Raw genomic sequence first — 20,830 nt, forward strand, 5'->3', positions numbered from 1 at the left:
GAGTCGAATCGAGCCAAATGGAGAAGAAACAAGGCAAATCGCGTTGAATCCCCTCGAACCAATTCCAGTCAATTAGGGTAGGGTAGAGTAAAATAGTGTTAAGTGGAGTAGAATGCTGTGCAACACAATCGAATGGAGTCGAAAAGAGTAGAAAAGAGCCGAATAGAGCCGAATGGTGCTGAAGAGGGCCGAAGAGGGCCGAATCGAGCTGAACTGAGCCAAATCCAGCAAATCGAGCCTAATGGAGCCCAATTGAGCCTAATCCAGCTGAATCGACACTCTTCGAGCCAAATGGAGCCGAATGGACATGAATCGAACCAATTCGACCGGAATCGTGTCCAAATTCATGGACTCGAATTGAACAGATTAGAGTAGGGGAGGTTCGGGTATGGCAGGGTGGAATAGAGTAGAGTAGCATAGAATAAAACAGAAGAGACTAGAAGAGAACAGAACAATACAGAACGAATACAGAAAACAGTAGGCTAGAGTAGCGTAGAGGGAAACAGAGTAGAGTAGAATAGATTCGAACAGAGCTAAATAGAGCCAAACTGAGCCGAATCGTGTCCAAATGGGTTGAATCCAATCCAATCAAATGGATTAGAATAGAGTAGAGTTGGGTAGCATAGGGTAGGGTAGAATAGAGTAGAATAGAACAGAACAGAATAGGAAGAATAAAGAAAATAGAGAAGGGTAGACGAGAGTACCATAGAGTAGGCTAGTGTATAATAGGGTAGACTCGAATACAGCTGGATAGAGCCGAGTGGAGTCAAAATGAGAGGAATCACGTCTAATCGATTCGAGTAAATTAGAGTGCTGTAGGATAGAGTAGAGCAGAATAGTGTAGAATGGTGTGGAATAAATAGAATGGAGTAGAATGGAGTCAAATAGAGACAAAAAGTGTAGAGAGGAGTCGAATAGAGCAGAATAGGGCCGAAAGAGGCCGAATTGAGCAGAATCGAAGCAACTCAAGCCAAAACGAGCCAAATGGAGCCGAATAGAGCCAAATGGAATCAAATCGAGCTGATTCTCAAGCTTAATCACGTCGAATCCCGTTCAATGCATCCAATCCAATCCAAACGTCTAGATTAGAGAAGGGGAGCGGAGGGTGGAATAGAATAGAGTAGACTAGAATAGAAGAGATTAGAACAGAATAGAAGGAATAGAATAGAGTAGAAAAGAGTAGGGTCGAATAGACTCGAATAGAGTCGATTAGAGACGAATAGAGAAAACAGAGCTGAATGGAGCCGAATAGAGACGTAAAGGAGCCATATAGAGCCGATTCGCACCTAATCGAGCTGAATCAAGCAGAATCACGCCGACTGCCACTGAATAGCGTCGAATCACATCGAATCACGTCGAATCGCATCAAATCACATCGTTTTGTGTCGGACCGGGTCGAATCGCTTCGTATCGCATCGGATTGCATCGAATGTCGTCGAATCACGACGAATCACGTCCCATCACGTCAAATAACTTCGAATTGCGTCCAATCTCCTAGAATTCTGCTGAATCACGTCGAATCGTATGGAATCTCGTCTAATCTTTTTGAATCCCGTCAAATGCCTTCGGACCTTGTCGAATCCCGTCGAATCCTGTCCAATCGCGTCGAAGTGAATCGAATTGAATCAAATAGATTCAAGTAGGGTGGGTTTGGGTGGGGTGCAGTAGGGTTGGGTAGGGTAGGATAGAACAGAGTCCAACAGAATAGGAGAGAACAGAACAGAACAGAACAGAAAGAATCCAGCAGAATAGAATAGAGTAGAAAAGAGTCAGATAGTGCAGAACATAGGGGAATTGAGGCGAATGGAGACAAAACAAGATGAATCGCGTTGAATCGCTTCGAATCGGGTCAAATCGAATCCATTCGAATAGATTAGGGTAGGGAAGGGTAGGCGAGAATAGAGGAGAATAGTGCAGAATGGTGTGGAATGGATTAGAACGGAGCCGACTAGAGACGAATCGAGTAGAAAAGAGTCGAATAGAGCAGAGTTGGGCCGAATAGGGCCAAAGAAGGCCTAATCGAGCAGAATCCAGCAGAATCGATGCCATTGGAGCTGAATGGAGCAAAATGGAGCCCAATCGAACCGACTCGAAGCGAATTGATCTGATTCAAGCCTAATCGGGTCGAATGGCGTAAAAAGGCGATGACTCGAACTGAATCAAAGATTAGAGAAGGGGAGGGGAGCGGCTGGGAGGGTAGAACAGAATAGAATAGAACAGTACATAATAGAAGGAACAGAAGATAGCACAGTACGGTAGAGCAGAGAAGAATAAAGTAGAGAAGAGTAGAGTCGAATAGAGTGGAGTAGTGCAGAATAGAGCTGAATAGAGCCAATTCTAGCCGAATCGAGCCCAATGGAAACAAAACGTGATGAATCGCGTCGAATAGCGTCCAATCGAATCCATTAGAATAGATTAGAGTAGGGTAGGGTAGAACAGAATAGAGTAGAATTGAGTCGAATGGAGTTGCATAGAGAAAACCAGAGTAGAAAAGAGTCGAATCGAGCCGAATAAGGCTGAACCAAGTCGAATTGAGTTGAAACAAGCTGAATCGAAGCGATTCAAGCCAAATCGAGCTGAATCGAGCTGATGGTGCCGAATGAGCCGATTCAAGCATCATCGCGTCCAATCCCATTGAAATGCTTTGAATCGAATCCAATTGAATAGATTCGAAAAGGTTAGGGTAGGGTGGTTTTTGATAGGGTAGACTAGGGTAGACGAAAGCAGACTAGAGTAGAGTAGACAAGAGAAGTCTAGAGTAGTAGCCTAGACAAGACAGCTGGACTAGTCAGACTAGTGGTATAGATCAGTAGGCTAGACAACTAGCCTTAAAGAGTACCCTTGCCCTGACAAGTCCCCTAAATTCTGAATCTGAACTACTCCCCTTGCCTTAAGTAGTATCCTGAACTAGTAGCCTTGTCTGAACTACTCCCCTTAACTAGTAGCCTTGCCTTAAGTAATAGTCTTAATGTCTACCCTTGCCTTACTAGTACCCTGAACTAGTAGCCCTGCCTTAACTAGTACCCTGGCCTTCACCAGTAGCCTTAACTAGTACCCTGGCCTTCACTCGTACCCTTGCCTCAACTAGTACCCTTCACTAGTACCCTCGCCTTAACTAGTAGTCTTAACTAGTACCTGGCCTTCTCAGTCCCCATAAGTCCTACCCTGGCCTTAACCAGCTGCCTTAACTGGTACCCTGGTCTTAACTAGTAGTATTCACTTGTACCCTTGCATCCACTGGTAGCCTAAACTAGTCGTCTTGCCTTAAGTAGTAGCCTTCACTTGTACCTTGCCTTAACTGGTATCCTTAACTAGTACCTGTGCCTTAACTAGCACTCTTAACTAGTACAGCGGCCATAACGAGTAGCCTGAACTAGTAGCCTTGTCTGAATTAGTACCCTGAACTAGTAGCCTTGCTTTAAGTAACGTCTGCCCTTGCCTCGCTAGTACCCTAAACTAGTAGCCAAGCCTTAACTACTACCCCTAACTAGTAGCCTTGCCTTAACTAGTACCCTTGCCTTAACCAGTTGCCTTAAGTAGTACCCCGGCCTTACCTAGAAGTATCAACTTGTAAACTTGCATCCAAGAGTAGCCTTAACTAGTACTCTTGCCTTAAGTAGTGGCCTGAACTAGTACTCGTGCCTTAGCTAGTACCCTTAACTAGTAGCCTTGCCTTCACTACTACCCTGGCCTTCTCCAGTAGCCTTAACTAAGACCCTGGCCTTCACTGGTAGCCTTAAATAGTACCCTTCACTAGTACCCTCGCATTCACTAGTAGTCTGAACTAGTACCCTGGCCGTATCAGTACCCAGAACTACTACCCTTGCCGTAACCAGTTGCCTTAACTAGTACCCTGGCCCTAACTAGTAGTATTCACTTGTAATCTTGCATCAACCAGTAGCCTTAACTAGTACTCTTGCCTTAAGCAGTGGCCTTTATTTGTACCTTGCCTTAACTAGCAGCCTTAACTAGCACCCGTGCCTTTACAAGTACTCTTAACTAGTACAGTGCCCCTAACTAGTATCCTGAACTGGTAGCCTTGTCCTAACTCGTACCCTTAACTAGGAGCCTTGCCTTAAGGAAGAGTCTTAATGGCTACCCTTGCCTCAACAAGTACCCTTAACTAGTACCCTTGCATTAACTAGTAGTCTTAACTAGGAGTCTGGCCTTATCAGTACCCATAACTACTACCCTTGCCTTAACCAGTTGCCTTACCTAGCAACCTGGACTTAGCCAGTACTATTAACATGTACCCTTGCATCGACTAGTAGACTTAACTAGTACTCTTGCCTGAAGTAGTGGCCTTAACACGTTCCTTGCCTTCCTAGTAGCCTTAACTAGTACTCTGAACTAGTACAGTGGCCCTAACTAGTATTCTGAACTAGAAGCCTTGTGGTAACTAGTACCCTTAACTAGTCGCCTTGCCTTAAGGAACAGTCTTAACGTCTACCCTTGCCTTACTAGTCCTCTTAACTAGTAGCCAAACCTTAACTAGTAGCCTGAAGTAGTAGCCTTGCGTGGACTAGTAGCCCAGCCTTAACTAGTACCCTGGCTGTCACTAGTACCCTTGCCTCAACTAGTACCCTGGCATTAACTAGTAGTCTTAACTAGTACCCTGGCCTTATCGCTACCCATACCTACTACCCTTGCCTTGACCAGTTGCCTTAACTAGTACCCTGGCCTTAATTAGTAGTATGGACTTGTACCCTTGCATCTACTAGTAGCCTAAACTAAGACGCTTGCCTGAAGTCGTAGCCTTCACTTGTACCTTGCCTTCCTAGTAGCCTTAACTAGTACCCGTCCATTAACTAGTACTCTTAGCTAGTACAGTGGCCCTAACTAGTAGCCTGAACTAGTCCCCTTGCCTTAGGTAGTCCCTTTTCCAAACTAGTACCCTTCTTGAGTACCCCATGGAGTAGGGTATGGTCCAGTAGGGTGTCATAAGGTAGGGTAGCATACGGTAGAACAGAGAAAACAGAATCCAATAGAATAGAAGAGGATAAGTCAGGATAGCTTAGTTTTGTGTAGGGTATGGTAGAGTAGCATCGGGTGGAATAGAGAAAAGAGAAAACGAGAATCCAATACAAGAGAATCGAAAAGAAGAGACTAGATGAGGAAAGACTAGGGCGGGATAGGGTTCTGTAGAATAGAAGAGCGTAGAATGGTGTGGAATGGAGTCAAACGCAGTCAAACCGAGATGAATAGACTAGAAAAGAGTTGAATAGAGCGGAATAGCACCGAATAGGGACATATAGGGCTGAGTCGAGCCCAATCGAGCCCAATCGAGCCCAATCAAGTCCAATCGACCAGATTCGAGCTGAATGGAGCCGAATGGAGCTGGAATGAGCCAAATAGAGACCAAGAAAATGAGCCAAGCTAGACCGAGCCAAATCGCACCTAATCGCATCCTATTGCATCGAATCTCGTCGAAGTCCATCCAATCCCACCAAAACCCATCGAATCTCATGAAATCTCACCGAATCCCGTCCAATTGTGACAAATCGGGTCGAATCGAATGCAATCGAATTCAATAGAACAGCTTAGAGTAGTGTAGGTTAGGCTGGGATTCAATAGGGTAGGGCACAGAGGAATAGACTAGAGAAGCGTAGAGTAGAAGAGAATACAAAGAGTAGAATGGAGTAGAGTGGAGTAGAGTAGACTAGTCAGAGTCGAGTAGTGCAGAATAGAGATGAATAGATCCAATTCGAGCTGAATCGAGTCGAATGGAGAGGAAATGAGACAAATCTCCATGAATCGAATAGATTAGAGTAGGGTGGGGGAGAAGAGAATAGAATAGTGTAGAATGGAGTCGAACAGAGTAGAATGGTGTGGAATGGAGTCGAATGGAGCCAAATAGAGACGAATAAAGTAGAAAAGAGTGGAATAGAGCTGAACAGGGCCGGATAAGTTTGGATCGAGCCTAATGATGCTGAATCGAGCAGAATCGAGCCAAATTGACCCGATTCAAGCCAAATCGAGCTAAATCAAGCCAATTCAAGCCTAATCCCATGGAATCGCCTTGAAAGGCATTGAATCGAATAGAATAGATTAGAGTAGAGGAGGGTAGAGTAGGAGGGGTTAGACTAGAACAGAACAGAACACAAGAGAAAGAATCGAATAGAATGAAGTAGAGACGAGTACAGTAGAATAGAGTCCAATAGAGTTGAATAGAGCCAAACAGAGCTGAATGCAGCCGAATCCACCAAATTCGAGGTGAGTCGAGAAGAATCATGTCGAATGGCGTTGAAAAGTGTCGAATCCAATCAACTAGTTTAGTGTAGGGCAGGTAAGATGGGGGGAGGGTAGGGTAGAAAACAATAGATTAGAATAGACCAGAGAGAATAGAGAAGAGTAGACTAGAGTCAAATAGAGTCAAATCCTGCCGAAAAGAGCCGGATAGAGAGGAAAAGGGCCAAGTCAAACCGAATCGAGTTGAATTCGCACAAAAAGGAGTCGATTCGAGCCGATATGACCTGAATCAGGTCGAATCCCGTTCAAGTCTGTTGAGTAGAATAGAACAGATTACAGTAGGCTAAGTTAGAGTAGGGTAGGATAGACCAAAATGCAGTAGAACAGAACAGGATAGAAGAGAACTGAAAGAATAGAATAGGGTCGAGTAGTGCAGAGTCTAGAAGAATAGAGTTGAATATTGCCGACTAGAGCAAAATAGAGCCCCAAAGACCCAACGTGATAGAAATCAAGATGAATGGCGCCGAATCCCGTTGAATTGCATTGAATCCCACCCATTCAAGTCCAATCCAATCGAATCGATTAGAATAGACTAGAGAAGGGTAGAGTACAAGACAATAGAATAGAGAAGAATACAGTCGGATGGAGTAGAGTGGTGTAGAATGGAGTTGAAAAGAGATAATAGAGTTGAGTAGACTCATAGAGCCATATAGAGTTGGATAGAGCCTATTCAAGCTGAATAGAGCTGACCAGGGCGAAATGGAGCCGATTAGAACTGAATCGAACCGATTGGAGCCCAAGAGGGATGAATGGAGTGCAACGGAGCCGGTTGGAGCCGAATCGCATCGAAATGCGTGGAATCGAATCCAGTGGAATAGATTAGAGTAGGGTTGGTTAAAATAGAGTAGAAGAGAATTGAACACAGTAAAAGAGAATAAAAAGAACACAAGAGAATCGAGTCCAAAAGGTTAGAGCAGAGCAGAATAGTGTAGAGTAGAACAGAGTCGAATAGAGTCGAATCGAGCCAAATGGAGAAGAAACAAGGCAAATCGCGTTGAATCCCCTCGAACCAATTCCAGTCAATTAGGGTAGGGTAGAGTAAAATAGTGTTAAGTGGAGTAGAATGCTGTGCAACACAATCGAATGGAGTCGAAAAGAGTAGAAAAGAGCCGAATAGAGCCGAATGGTGCTGAAGAGGGCCGAAGAGGGCCGAATCGAGCTGAACTGAGCCAAATCCAGCAAATCGAGCCTAATGGAGCCCAATTGAGCCTAATCCAGCTGAATCGACACTCTTCGAGCCAAATGGAGCCGAATGGACATGAATCGAACCAATTCGACCTGAATCGTGTCCAAATTCATGGACTCGAATTGAACAGATTAGAGTAGGGGAGGTTCGGGTATGGCAGGGTGGAATAGAGTAGAGTAGCATAGAATAAAACAGAAGAGACTAGAAGAGAACAGAAAAATACAGAACGAATACAGAAAACAGTAGGCTAGAGTAGCGTAGAGGGAAACAGAGTAGAGTAGAATAGATTCGAACAGAGCTAAATAGAGCCAAACTGAGCCGAATCGTGTCCAAATGGGTTGAATCCAATCCAATCAAATGGCTTAGAATAGAGTAGAGTTGGGTAGCATAGGGTAGGGTAGAATAGAGTAGAATAGAACAGAACAGAATAGGAAGAATAAAGAAAATAGAGAAGGGTAGACGAGAGTACCATAGAGTAGGCTAGTGTATAATAGGGTAGACTCGAATACAGCTGGATAGAGCCGAATGGAGTCAAAATGAGAGGAATCACGTCTAATCGATTCGAGTAAATTAGAGTGGTGTAGGATAGAGTAGAGGAGAATAGTGTAGAATGGTGTGGAATAAATAGAATGGAGTCAAATAGAGACGAAAAGAGTAGAGAAGAGTCGAATAGAGCAGAATAGGGCCGAAAGAGGCCGAATTGAGCAGAATCGAAGCAATTCAAGCCCAACGAACCGAATAGAGCCAAATGGAATCGAATCGAGCTGATTCAAGCTTAATCACGTCGAATCCCGTTCAATGCATCCAATCCAATCCAAACGTATAGATTAGAGAAGGGGAGAGGAGGGTGGAATAGAATAGAGTAGACTAGAATAGAAGAGATTAGAACAGAATAGAAGGAATAGAATAGAGTAGAAAAGAGTAGGGTCGAATAGACTCGAATAGAGTCGATTAGAGCCGAAGAGGCCAAAAAGAGACGAATACAGAAAACAGAGCTGAATGGAGCCGAATAGAGACGTAAAGGAGCCATATAGAGCCGATTCGCACCTAATCGAGCTGAATCAAGCAGAATCACACCGACTGTCACTGAATAGCGTCGAATCACATCGAATCACGTCGAATCGCATCACATCACATCGTTTTGTGTCGGACCAGGTCGAATCGCTTCGTATCGCATCGGATTGCATCGAATGTCGTCGAATCACGACGAATCACGTCCCATCACGTCAAATAACTTCGAATTGCGTCCAATCTCCTAGAATTCTGCTGAATCACGTCGAATCGTATGGAATCTCATCTAATCTCTTTGAATCCCGTCAAATGCCTTCGGACCTTGTCGAATCCCGTCGAATCCTGTCCAATCGCGTCGAAGTGAATCGAATTGAATCAAATAGATTCAAGTAGGGTGGGTTTGGGTGGGGTGCACTAGGGTTGGGTAGGGTAGGATAGAACAGAGTCCAACAGAATAGGAGAGAACAGAACAGAACAGAACAGAAAGAATCCAGCAGAATAGAATAGAGTAGAAAAGAGTCAGATAGTGCAGAACATAGGGGAATTGAGGCGAATGGAGACAAAACAAGATGAATCGCGTTGAATCGCTTCGAATCGGGTCAAATCGAATCCATTCGAATAGATTAGGGTAGGGAAGGGTAGGCGAGAATAGAGGAGAATAGTGCAGAATGGTGTGGAATGGATTAGAACGGAGCCGACTAGAGACGAATCGAGTAGAAAAGAGTCGAATAGAGCATAGTTGGGCCGAATAGGGCCAAAGAAGGCCTAATCGAGCAGAATCCAGCAGAATCGATGCCATTGGAGCTGAATGGAGCAAAATGGAGCCCAATCGAACCGACTCGAAGCGAATTGATCTGATTCAAGCCTAATCGGGTCGAATGGCGTGAAAATGCGATGACTCAAACTGAATCAAAGATTAGAGAAGGGGAGGGGAGCGGCTGGGAGGGTAGAACAGAATAGAATAGAACAGTACATAATAGAAGGAACAGAAGATAGCACAGTACGGTAGAGCAGAGAAGAATAAACTAGAGAAGAGTAGAGTTCAATAGAGTGGAGTAGTGCAGAATAGAGCTGAATAGAGCCAATTCTAGCCGAATCGAGCCCAATGGAAACAAAACGTGATGAATCGCGTCGAATAGCGTCCAATCGAATCCATTAGAATAGATTAGAGTAGGGTAGGGTAGAACAGAATAGAGTAGAATTGAGTCGAATGGAGTTGCATAGAGAAAACCAGAGTAGAAAAGAGTCGAATCGAGCCGAATTAGGCTGAACCAAGTCGAATTGAGTTGAAACAAGCTGAATCGAAGCGATTCAAGCCAAATCGAGCTGAATCGAGCTGATGGTGCCGAATGAGCCGATTCAAGCATCATCGCGTCCAATCCCATTGAAATGCTTTGAATCGAATCCAATTTAACAGATTCGAAAAGGTTAGGGTAGGGTGGTTTTTGATAGGGTAGACTAGGGTAGACGAAAGCAGACTAGAGTAGAGTAGACAAGAGAAGTCTAGAGTAGTAGCCTAGACAAGACAGCTGGACTAGTCAGACTAGTGGTATAGATCAGTAGGCTAGACAACTAGCCTTGAAGAGTACCCTTGCCCTGACAAGTCCCCTAAATTCTGAATCTGAACTACTCCCCTTGCCTTAAGTAGTATCCTGAACTAGTAGCCTTGTCTGAACTACTCCCCTTAACTAGTAGCCTTGCCTTAAGTAATAGTCTTAATGTCTACCCTTGCCTTACTAGTACCCTGAACTAGTAGCCCTGCCTTAACTAGTACCCTGGCCTTCACCAGTAGCCTTAACTAGTACCCTGGCCTTCACTCGTACCCTTGCCTCAACTAGTACCCTTCACTAGTACCCTCGCCTTAACTAGTAGTCTTAACTAGTACCTGGCCTTCTCAGTCCCCATAAGTCCTACCCTGGCCTTAACCAGCTGCCTTAACTGGTACCCTGGTCTTAACTAGTAGTATTCACTTGTACCCTTGCATCCACTGGTAGCCTAAACTAGTCGTCTTGCCTTAAGTAGTAGCCTTCACTTGTACCTTGCCTTAACTGGTATCCTTAACTAGTACCTGTGCCTTAACTAGCACTCTTAACTAGTACAGCGGCCATAACGAGTAGCCTGAACTAGTAGCCTTGTCTGAATTAGTACCCTGAACTAGTAGCCTTGCTTTAAGTAACGTCTGCCCTTGCCTCGCTAGTACCCTAAACTAGTAGCCAAGCCTTAACTACTACCCCTAACTAGTAGCCTTGCCTTAACTAGTACCCTTGCCTTAACCAGTTGCCTTAAGTAGTACCCCGGCCTTACCTAGAAGTATCAACTTGTAAACTTGCATCCAAGAGTAGCCTTAACTAGTACTCTTGCCTTAAGTAGTGGCCTGAACTAGTACTCGTGCCTTAGCTAGTACCCTTAACTAGTAGCCTTGCCTTCACTACTACCCTGGCCTTCTCCAGTAGCCTTAACTAAGACCCTGGCCTTCACTGGTAGCCTTAAATAGTACCCTTCACTAGTACCCTCGCATTCACTAGTAGTCTGAACTAGTACCCTGGCCGTATCAGTACCCAGAACTACTACCCTTGCCGTAACCAGTTGCCTTAACTAGTACCCTGGCCCTAACTAGTAGTATTCACTTGTAATCTTGCATCAACCAGTAGCCTTAACTAGTACTCTTGCCTTAAGCAGTGGCCTTTATTTGTACCTTGCCTTAACTAGCAGCCTTAACTAGCACCCGTGCCTTTACAAGTACTCTTAACTAGTACAGTGCCCCTAACTAGTATCCTGAACTGGTAGCCTTGTCCTAACTCGTACCCTTAACTAGGAGCCTTGCCTTAAGGAAGAGTCTTAATGGCTACCCTTGCCTCAACAAGTACCCTTAACTAGTACCCTTGCATTAACTAGTAGTCTTAACTAGTAGTCTGGCCTTATCAGTACCCATAACTACTACCCTTGCCTTAACCAGTTGCCTTACCTAGCAACCTGGACTTAGCCAGTACTATTAACATGTACCCTTGCATCGACTAGTAGACTTAACTAGTACTCTTGCCTGAAGTAGTGGCCTTAACACGTTCCTTGCCTTCCTAGTAGCCTTAACTAGTACTCTGAACTAGTACAGTGGCCCTAACTAGTATTCTGATCTAGAAGCCTTGTGGTAACTAGTACCCTTAACTAGTCGCCTTGCCTTAAGGAACAGTCTTAACGTCTACCCTTGCCTTACTAGTCCTCTTAACTAGTAGCCAAACCTTAACTAGTACCCTGAAGTAGTAGCCTTGCGTGGACTAGTAGCCCAGCCTTAACTAGTACCCTGGCTGTCACTAGTACCCTTGCCTCAACTAGTACCCTGGCATTAACTAGTAGTCTTAACTAGTACCCTGGCCTTATCGCTACCCATACCTACTACCCTTGCCTTGACCAGTTGCCTTAACTAGTACCCTGGCCTTAATTAGTAGTATGGACTTGTACCCTTGCATCTACTAGTAGCCTAAACTAAGACGCTTGCCTGAAGTCGTAGCCTTCACTTGTACCTTGCCTTCCTAGTAGCCTTAACTAGTACCCGTCCATTAACTAGTACTCTTAGCTAGTACAGTGGCCCTAACTAGTAGCCTGAACTAGTCCCCTTGCCTTAGGTAGTCCCTTTTCCAAACTAGTACCCTTCTTGAGTACCCCATGGAGTAGGGTATGGTCCAGTAGGGTGTCATAAGGTAGGGTAGCATACGGTAGAACAGAGAAAACAGAATCCAATAGAATAGAAGAGGATAAGTCAGGATAGCTTAGTTTTGTGTAGGGTATGGTAGAGTAGCATCGGGTGGAATAGAGAAAAGAGAAAACGAGAATCCAATACAAGAGAATCGAAAAGAAGAGACTAGATGAGGAAAGACTAGGGCGGGATAGGGTTCTGTAGAATAGAAGAGCGTAGAATGGTGTGGAATGGAGTCAAACGCAGTCAAACCGAGATGAATAGACTAGAAAAGAGTTGAATAGAGCGGAATAGCACCGAATAGGGACATATAGGGCTGAGTCGAGCCCAATCGAGCCCAATCGAGCCCAATCAAGTCAATCGACCAGATTCGAGCTGAATGGAGCCGAATGGAGCTGGAATGAGCCAAATAGAGACCAAGAAAATGAGCCAAGCTAGACCGAGCCAAATCGCACCTAATCGCATCCTATTGCATCGAATCTCGTCGAAGTCCATCCAATCCCACCAAAACCCATCGAATCTCATGAAATCTCACCGAATCCCGTCCAATTGTGACAAATCGGGTCGAATCGAATGCAATCGAATTCAATAGAACAGCTTAGAGTAGTGTAGGTTAGGCTGGGATTCAATAGGGTAGGGCACAGAGGAATAGACTAGAGAAGCGTAGAGTAGAAGAGAATACAAAGAGTAGAATGGAGTAGAGTGGAGTAGAGTAGACTAGTCAGAGTCGAGTAGTGCAGAATAGAGATGAATAGATCCAATTCGAGCTGAATCGAGTCGAATGGAGAGGAAATGAGACAAATCTCCATGAATCGAATAGATTAGAGTAGGGTGGGGGAGAAGAGAATAGAATAGTGTAGAATGGAGTCGAACAGAGTAGAATGGTGTGGAATGGAGTCGAATGGAGCCAAATAGAGACGAATAAAGTAGAAAAGAGTGGAATAGAGCTGAACAGGGCCGGATAAGTTTGGATCGAGCCTAATGATGCTGAATCGAGCAGAATCGAGCCAAATTGACCCGATTCAAGCCAAATCGAGCTAAATCAAGCCAATTCAAGCCTAATCCCATGGAATCGCCTTGAAAGGCATTGAATCGAATAGAATAGATTAGAGTAGAGGAGGGTAGAGTAGGAGGGGTTAGACTAGAACAGAACAGAACACAAGAGAAAGAATCGAATAGAATGAAGTAGAGACGAGTACAGTAGAATAGAGTCCAATAGAGTTGAATAGAGCCAAACAGAGCTGAATGCAGCCGAATCCACCAAATTCGAGGTGAATCGAGAAGAATCATGTCGAATGGCGTTGAAAAGTGTCGAATCCAATCAACTAGTTTAGTGTAGGGCAGGTAAGATGGGGGGAGGGTAGGGTAGAAAACAATAGATTAGAATAGACCAGAGAGAATAGAGAAGAGTAGACTAGAGTCAAATAGAGTCAAATCCTGCCGAAAAGAGCCGGATAGAGAGGAAAAGGGCCAAGTCAAACCGAATCGAGTTGAATTCGCACAAAAAGGAGTCGATTCGAGCCGATATGACCTGAATCAGGTCGAATCCCGTTCAAGTCTGTTGAGTAGAATAGAACAGATTACAGTAGGCTAAGTTAGAGTAGGGTAGGATAGACCAAAATGCAGTAGAACAGAACAGGATAGAAGAGAACTGAAAGAATAGAATAGGGTCGAGTAGTGCAGAGTCTAGAAGAATAGAGTTGAATATTGCCGACTAGAGCAAAATAGAGCCCCAAAGACCCAACGTGATAGAAATCAAGATGAATGGCGCCGAATCCCGTTGAATTGCATTGAATCCCATCCATTCAAGTCCAATCCAATCGAATCGATTAGAATAGACTAGAGAAGGGTAGAGTACAAGACAATAGAAGAGAGAAGAATACAGTCGGATGGAGTAGAGTGGTGTAGAATGGAGTTGAAAAGAGATAATAGAGTTGAGTAGACTCATAGAGCCATATAGAGTTGGATAGAGCCTATTCAAGCTGAATAGAGCTGACCAGGGCGAAATGGAGCCGATTAGAACTGAATCGAACCGATTGGAGCCCAAGAGGGATGAATGGAGTGCAACGGAGCCGGTTGGAGCCGAATCGCATCGAAATGCGTGGAATCGAATCCAGTGGAATAGATTAGAGTAGGGTTGGTTAAAATAGAGTAGAAGAGAATTGAACACAGTAAAAGAGAATAAAAAGAACACAAGAGAATCGAGTCCAAAAGGTTAGAGCAGAGCAGAATAGTGTAGAGTAGAACAGAGTCGAATAGAGTCGAATCGAGCCAAATGGAGAAGAAACAAGGCAAATCGCGTTGAATCCCCTCGAACCAATTCCAGTCAATTAGGGTAGGGTAGAGTAAAATAGTGTTAAGTGGAGTAGAATGCTGTGCAACACAATCGAATGGAGTCGAAAAGAGTAGAAAAGAGCCGAATAGAGCCGAATGGTGCTGAAGAGGGCCGAAGAGGGCCGAATCGAGCTGAACTGAGCCAAATCCAGCAAATCGAGCCTAATGGAGCCCAATTGAGCCTAATCCAGCTGAATCGACACTCTTCGAGCCAAATGGAGCCGAATGGACATGAATCGAACCAATTCGACCTGAATCGTGTCCAAATTCATGGACTCGAATTGAACAGATTAGAGTAGGGGAGGTTCGGGTATGGCAGGGTGGAATAGAGTAGAGTAGCATAGAATAAAACAGAAGAGACTAGAAGAGAACAGAAAAATACAGAACGAATACAGAAAACAGTAGGCTAGAGTAGCGTAGAGGGAAACAGAGTAGAGTAGAATAGATTCGAACAGAGCTAAATAGAGCCAAACTGAGCCGAATCGTGTCCAAATGGGTTGAATCCAATCCAATCAAATGGATTAGAATAGAGTAGAGTTGGGTAGCATAGGGTAGGGTAGAATAGAGTAGAATAGAACAGAACAGAATAGGAAGAATAAAGAAAATAGAGAAGGGTAGACGAGAGTACCATAGAGTAGGCTAGTGTATAATAGGGTAGACTCGAATACAGCTGGATAGAGCCGAATGGAGTCAAAATGAGAGGAATCACGTCTAATCGATTCGAGTAAATTAGAGTGGTGTAGGATAGAGTAGAGGAGAATAGTGTAGAATGGTGTGGAATAAATAGAATGGAGTCAAATAGAGACGAAAAGAGTAGAGAAGAGTCGAATAGAGCAGAATAGGGCCGAAAGAGGCCGAATTGAGCAGAATCGAAGCAATTCAAGCCCAACGAACCGAATAGAGCCAAATGGAATCGAATCGAGCTGATTCAAGCTTAATCACGTCGAATCCCGTTCAATGCATCCAATCCAATCCAAACGTATAGATTAGAGAAGGGGAGAGGAGGGTGGAATAGAATAGAGTAGACTAGAATAGAAGAGATTAGAACAGAATAGAAGGAATAGAATAGAGTAGAAAAGAGTAGGGTCGAATAGACTCGAATAGAGTCGATTAGAGCCGAAGAGGCCAAAAAGAGACGAATACAGAAAACAGAGCTGAATGGAGCCGAATAGAGACGTAAAGGAGCCATATAGAGCCGATTCGCACCTAATCGAGCTGAATCAAGCAGAATCACACCGACTGTCACTGAATAGCGTCGAATCACATCGAATCACGTCGAATCGCATCACATCACATCGTTTTGTGTCGGACCAGGTCGAATCGCTTCGTATCGCATCGGATTGCATCGAATGTCGTCGAATCACGACGAATCACGTCCCATCACGTCAAATAACTTCGAATTGCGTCCAATCTCCTAGAATTCTGCTGAATCACGTCGAATCGTATGGAATCTCATCTAATCTCTTTGAATCCCGTCAAATGCCTTCGGACCTTGTCGAATCCCGTCGAATCCTGTCCAATCGCGTCGAAGTGAATCGAATTGAATCAAATAGATTCAAGTAGGGTGGGTTTGGGTGGGGTGCACTAGGGTTGGGTAGGGTAGGATAGAACAGAGTCCAACAGAATAGGAGAGAACAGAACAGAACAGAACAGAAAGAATCCAGCAGAATAGAATAGAGTAGAAAAGAGTCAGATAGTGCAGAACATAGGGGAATTGAGGCGAATGGAGACAAAACAAGATGAATCGCGTTGAATCGCTTCGAATCGGGTCAAATCGAATCCATTCGAATAGATTAGGGTAGGGAAGGGTAGGCGAGAATAGAGGAGAATAGTGCAGAATGGTGTGGAATGGATTAGAACGGAGCCGACTAGAGACGAATCGAGTAGAAAAGAGTCGAATAGAGCATAGTTGGGCCGAATAGGGCCAAAGAAGGCCTAATCGAGCAGAATCCAGCAGAATCGATGCCATTGGAGCTGAATGGAGCAAAATGGAGCCCAATCGAACCGACTCGAAGCGAATTGATCTGATTCAAGCCTAATCGGGTCGAATGGCGTGAAAATGCGATGACTCAAACTGAATCAAAGATTAGAGAAGGGGAGGGGAGCGGCTGGGAGGGTAGAACAGAATAGAATAGAACAGTACATAATAGAAGGAACAGAAGATAGCACAGTACGGTAGAGCAGAGAAGAATAAACTAGAGAAGAGTAGAGTTCAATAGAGTGGAGTAGTGCAGAATAGAGCTGAATAGAGCCAATTCTAGCCGAATCGAGCCCAATGGAAACAAAACGTGATGAATCGCGTCGAATAGCGTCCAATCGAATCCATTAGAATAGATTAGAGTAGGGTAGGGTAGAACAGAATAGAGTAGAATTGAGTCGAATGGAGTTGCATAGAGAAAACCAGAGTAGAAAAGAGTCGAATCGAGCCGAATTAGGCTGAACCAAGTCGAATTGAGTTGAAACAAGCTGAATCGAAGCGATTCAAGCCAAATCGAGCTGAATCGAGCTGATGGTGCCGAATGAGCCGATTCAAGCATCATCGCGTCCAATCCCATTGAAATGCTTTGAATCGAATCCAATTTAACAGATTCGAAAAGGTTAGGGTAGGGTGGTTTTTGATAGGGTAGACTAGGGTAGACGAAAGCAGACTAGAGTAGAGTAGACAAGAGAAGTCTAGAGTAGTAGCCTAGACAAGACAGCTGGACTAGTCAGACTAGTGGTATAGATCAGTAGGCTAGACAACTAGCCTTGAAGAGTACCCTTGCCCTGACAAGTCCCCTAAATTCTGAATCTGAACTACTCCCCTTGCCTTAAGTAGTATCCTGAACTAGTAGCCTTGTCTGAACTACTCCCCTTAACTAGTAGCCTTGCCTTAAGTAATAGTCTTAATGTCTACCCTTGCCTTACTAGTACCCTGAACTAGTAGCCCTGCCTTAACTAGTACCCTGGCCTTCACCAGTAGCCTTAACTAGTACCCTGGCCTTCACTCGTACCCTTGCCTCAACTAGTACCCTTCACTAGTACCCTCGCCTTAACTAGTAGTCTTAACTAGTACCTGGCCTTCTCAGTCCCCATAAGTCCTACCCTGGCCTTAACCAGCTGCCTTAACTGGTACCCTGGTCTTAACTAGTAGTATTCACTTGTACCCTTGCATCCACTGGTAGCCTAAACTAGTCGTCTTGCCTTAAGTAGTAGCCTTCACTTGTACCTTGCCTTAACTGGTATCCTTAACTAGTACCTGTGCCTTAACTAGCACTCTTAACTAGTACAGCGGCCATAACGAGTAGCCTGAACTAGTAGCCTTGTCTGAATTAGTACCCTGAACTAGTAGCCTTGCTTTAAGTAACGTCTGCCCTTGCCTCGCTAGTACCCTAAACTAGTAGCCAAGCCTTAACTACTACCCCTAACTAGTAGCCTTGCCTTAACTAGTACCCTTGCCTTAACCAGTTGCCTTAAGTAGTACCCCGGCCTTACCTAGAAGTATCAACTTGTAAACTTGCATCCAAGAGTAGCCTTAACTAGTACTCTTGCCTTAAGTAGTGGCCTGAACTAGTACTCGTGCCTTAGCTAGTACCCTTAACTAGTAGCCTTGCCTTCACTACTACCCTGGCCTTCTCCAGTAGCCTTAACTAAGACCCTGGCCTTCACTGGTAGCCTTAAATAGTACCCTTCACTAGTACCCTCGCATTCACTAGTAGTCTGAACTAGTACCCTGGCCGTATCAGTACCCAGAACTACTACCCTTGCCGTAACCAGTTGCCTTAACTAGTACCCTGGCCCTAACTAGTAGTATTCACTTGTAATCTTGCATCAACCAGTAGCCTTAACTAGTACTCTTGCCTTAAGCAGTGGCCTTTATTTGTACCTTGCCTTAACTAGCAGCCTTAACTAGCACCCGTGCCTTTACAAGTACTCTTAACTAGTACAGTGCCCCTAACTAGTATCCTGAACTGGTAGCCTTGTCCTAACTCGTACCCTTAACTAGGAGCCTTGCCTTAAGGAAGAGTCTTAATGGCTACCCTTGCCTCAACAAGTACCCTTAACTAGTACCCTTGCATTAACTAGTAGTCTTAACTAGTAGTCTGGCCTTATCAGTACCCATAACTACTACCCTTGCCTTAACCAGTTGCCTTACCTAGCAACCTGGACTTAGCCAGTACTATTAACATGTACCCTTGCATCGACTAGTAGACTTAACTAGTACTCTTGCCTGAAGTAGTGGCCTTAACACGTTCCTTGCCTTCCTAGTAGCCTTAACTAGTACTCTGAACTAGTACAGTGGCCCTAACTAGTATTCTGATCTAGAAGCCTTGTGGTAACTAGTACCCTTAACTAGTCGCCTTGCCTTAAGGAACAGTCTTAACGTCTACCCTTGCCTTACTAGTCCTCTTAACTAGTAGCCAAACCTTAACTAGTACCCTGAAGTAGTAGCCTTGCGTGGACTAGTAGCCCAGCCTTAACTAGTACCCTGGCTGTCACTAGTACCCTTGCCTCAACTAGTACCCTGGCATTAACTAGTAGTCTTAACTAGTACCCTGGCCTTATCGCTACCCATACCTACTACCCTTGCCTTGACCAGTTGCCTTAACTAGTACCCTGGCCTTAATTAGTAGTATGGACTTGTACCCTTGCATCTACTAGTAGCCTAAACTAAGACGCTTGCCTGAAGTCGTAGCCTTCACTTGTACCTTGCCTTCCTAGTAGCCTTAACTAGTACCCGTCCATTAACTAGTACTCTTAGCTAGTACAGTGGCCCTAACTAGTAGCCTGAACTAGTCCCCTTGCCTTAGGTAGTCCCTTTTCCAAACTAGTACCCTTCTTGAGTACCCCATGGAGTAGGGTATGGTCCAGTAGGGTGTCATAAGGTAGGGTAGCATACGGTAGAACAGAGAAAACAGAATCCAATAGAATAGAAGAGGATAAGTCAGGATAGCTTAGTTTTGTGTAGGGTATGGTAGAGTAGCATCGGGTGGAATAGAGAAAAGAGAAAACGAGAATCCAATACAAGAGAATCGAAAAGAAGAGACTAGATGAGGAAAGACTAGGGCGGGATAGGGTTCTGTAGAATAGAAGAGCGTAGAATGGTGTGGAATGGAGTCAAACGCAGTCAAACCGAGATGAATAGACTAGAAAAGAGTTGAATAGAGCGGAATAGCACCGAATAGGGACATATAGGGCTGAGTCGAGCCCAATCGAGCCCAATCAAGTCCAATCGACCAGATTCGAGCTGAATGGAGCCGAATGGAGCTGGAATGAGCCAAATAGAGACCAAGAAAATGAGCCAAGCTAGACCGAGCCAAATCGCACCTAATCGCATCCTATTGCATCGAATCTCGTCGAAGTCCATCCAATCCCACCAAAACCCATCGAATCTCATGAAATCTCACCGAATCCCGTCCAATTGTGACAAATCGGGTCGAATCGAATGCAATCGAATTCAATAGAACAGCTTAGAGTAGTGTAGGTTAGGCTGGGATTCAATAGGGTAGGGCACAGACGAATACACTAGAGAAGCGTAGAGTAGAAGAGAATACAAAGAGTAGAATGGAGTAGAGTGGAGTAGAGTAGACTAGTCAGAGTCGAGTAGTGCAGAATAGAGATGAATAGATCCAATTCGAGCTGAATCGAGTCGAATGGAGAGGAAATGAGACAAATCTCCATGAATCGAATAGATTAGAGTAGGGTGGGGGAGAAGAGAATAGAATAGTGTAGAATGGAGTCGAACAGAGTAGAATGGTGTGGAATGGAGTCGAATGGAGCCAAATAGAGACGAATAAAGTAGAAAAGAGTGGAATAGAGCTGAACAGGGCCGGATAAGTTTGGATCGAGCCTAATGATGCTGAATCGAGCAGAATCGAGCCAAATTGACCCGATTCAAGCCAAATCGAGCTAAATCAAGCCAATTCAAGCCTAATCCCATGGAATCGCCTTGAAAGGCATTGAATCGAATAGAATAGATTAGAGTAGAGGAGGGTAGAGTAGGAGGGGTTAGACTAGAACAGAACAGAACACAAGAGAAAGAATCGAATAGAATGAAGTAGAGACGAGTACAGTAGAATAGAGTCCAATAGAGTTGAATAGAGCCAAACAGAGCTGAATGCAGCCGAATCCACCAAATTCGAGGTGAGTCGAGAAGAATCATGTCGAATGGCGTTGAAAAGTGTCGAATCCAATCAACTAGTTTAGTGTAGGGCAGGTAAGATGGGGGGAGGGTAGGGTAGAAAACAATAGATTAGAATAGACCAGAGAGAATAGAGAAGAGTAGACTAGAGTCAAATAGAGTCAAATCCTGCCGAAAAGAGCCGGATAGAGAGGAAAAGGGCCAAGTCAAACCGAATCGAGTTGAATTCGCACAAAAA

This window comes from Elephas maximus, chromosome 6 (assembly GCF_024166365.1).
Source record: "Elephas maximus indicus isolate mEleMax1 chromosome 6, mEleMax1 primary haplotype, whole genome shotgun sequence".
In the NCBI taxonomy this organism is placed as follows: Eukaryota; Metazoa; Chordata; class Mammalia; order Proboscidea; family Elephantidae; genus Elephas; species Elephas maximus.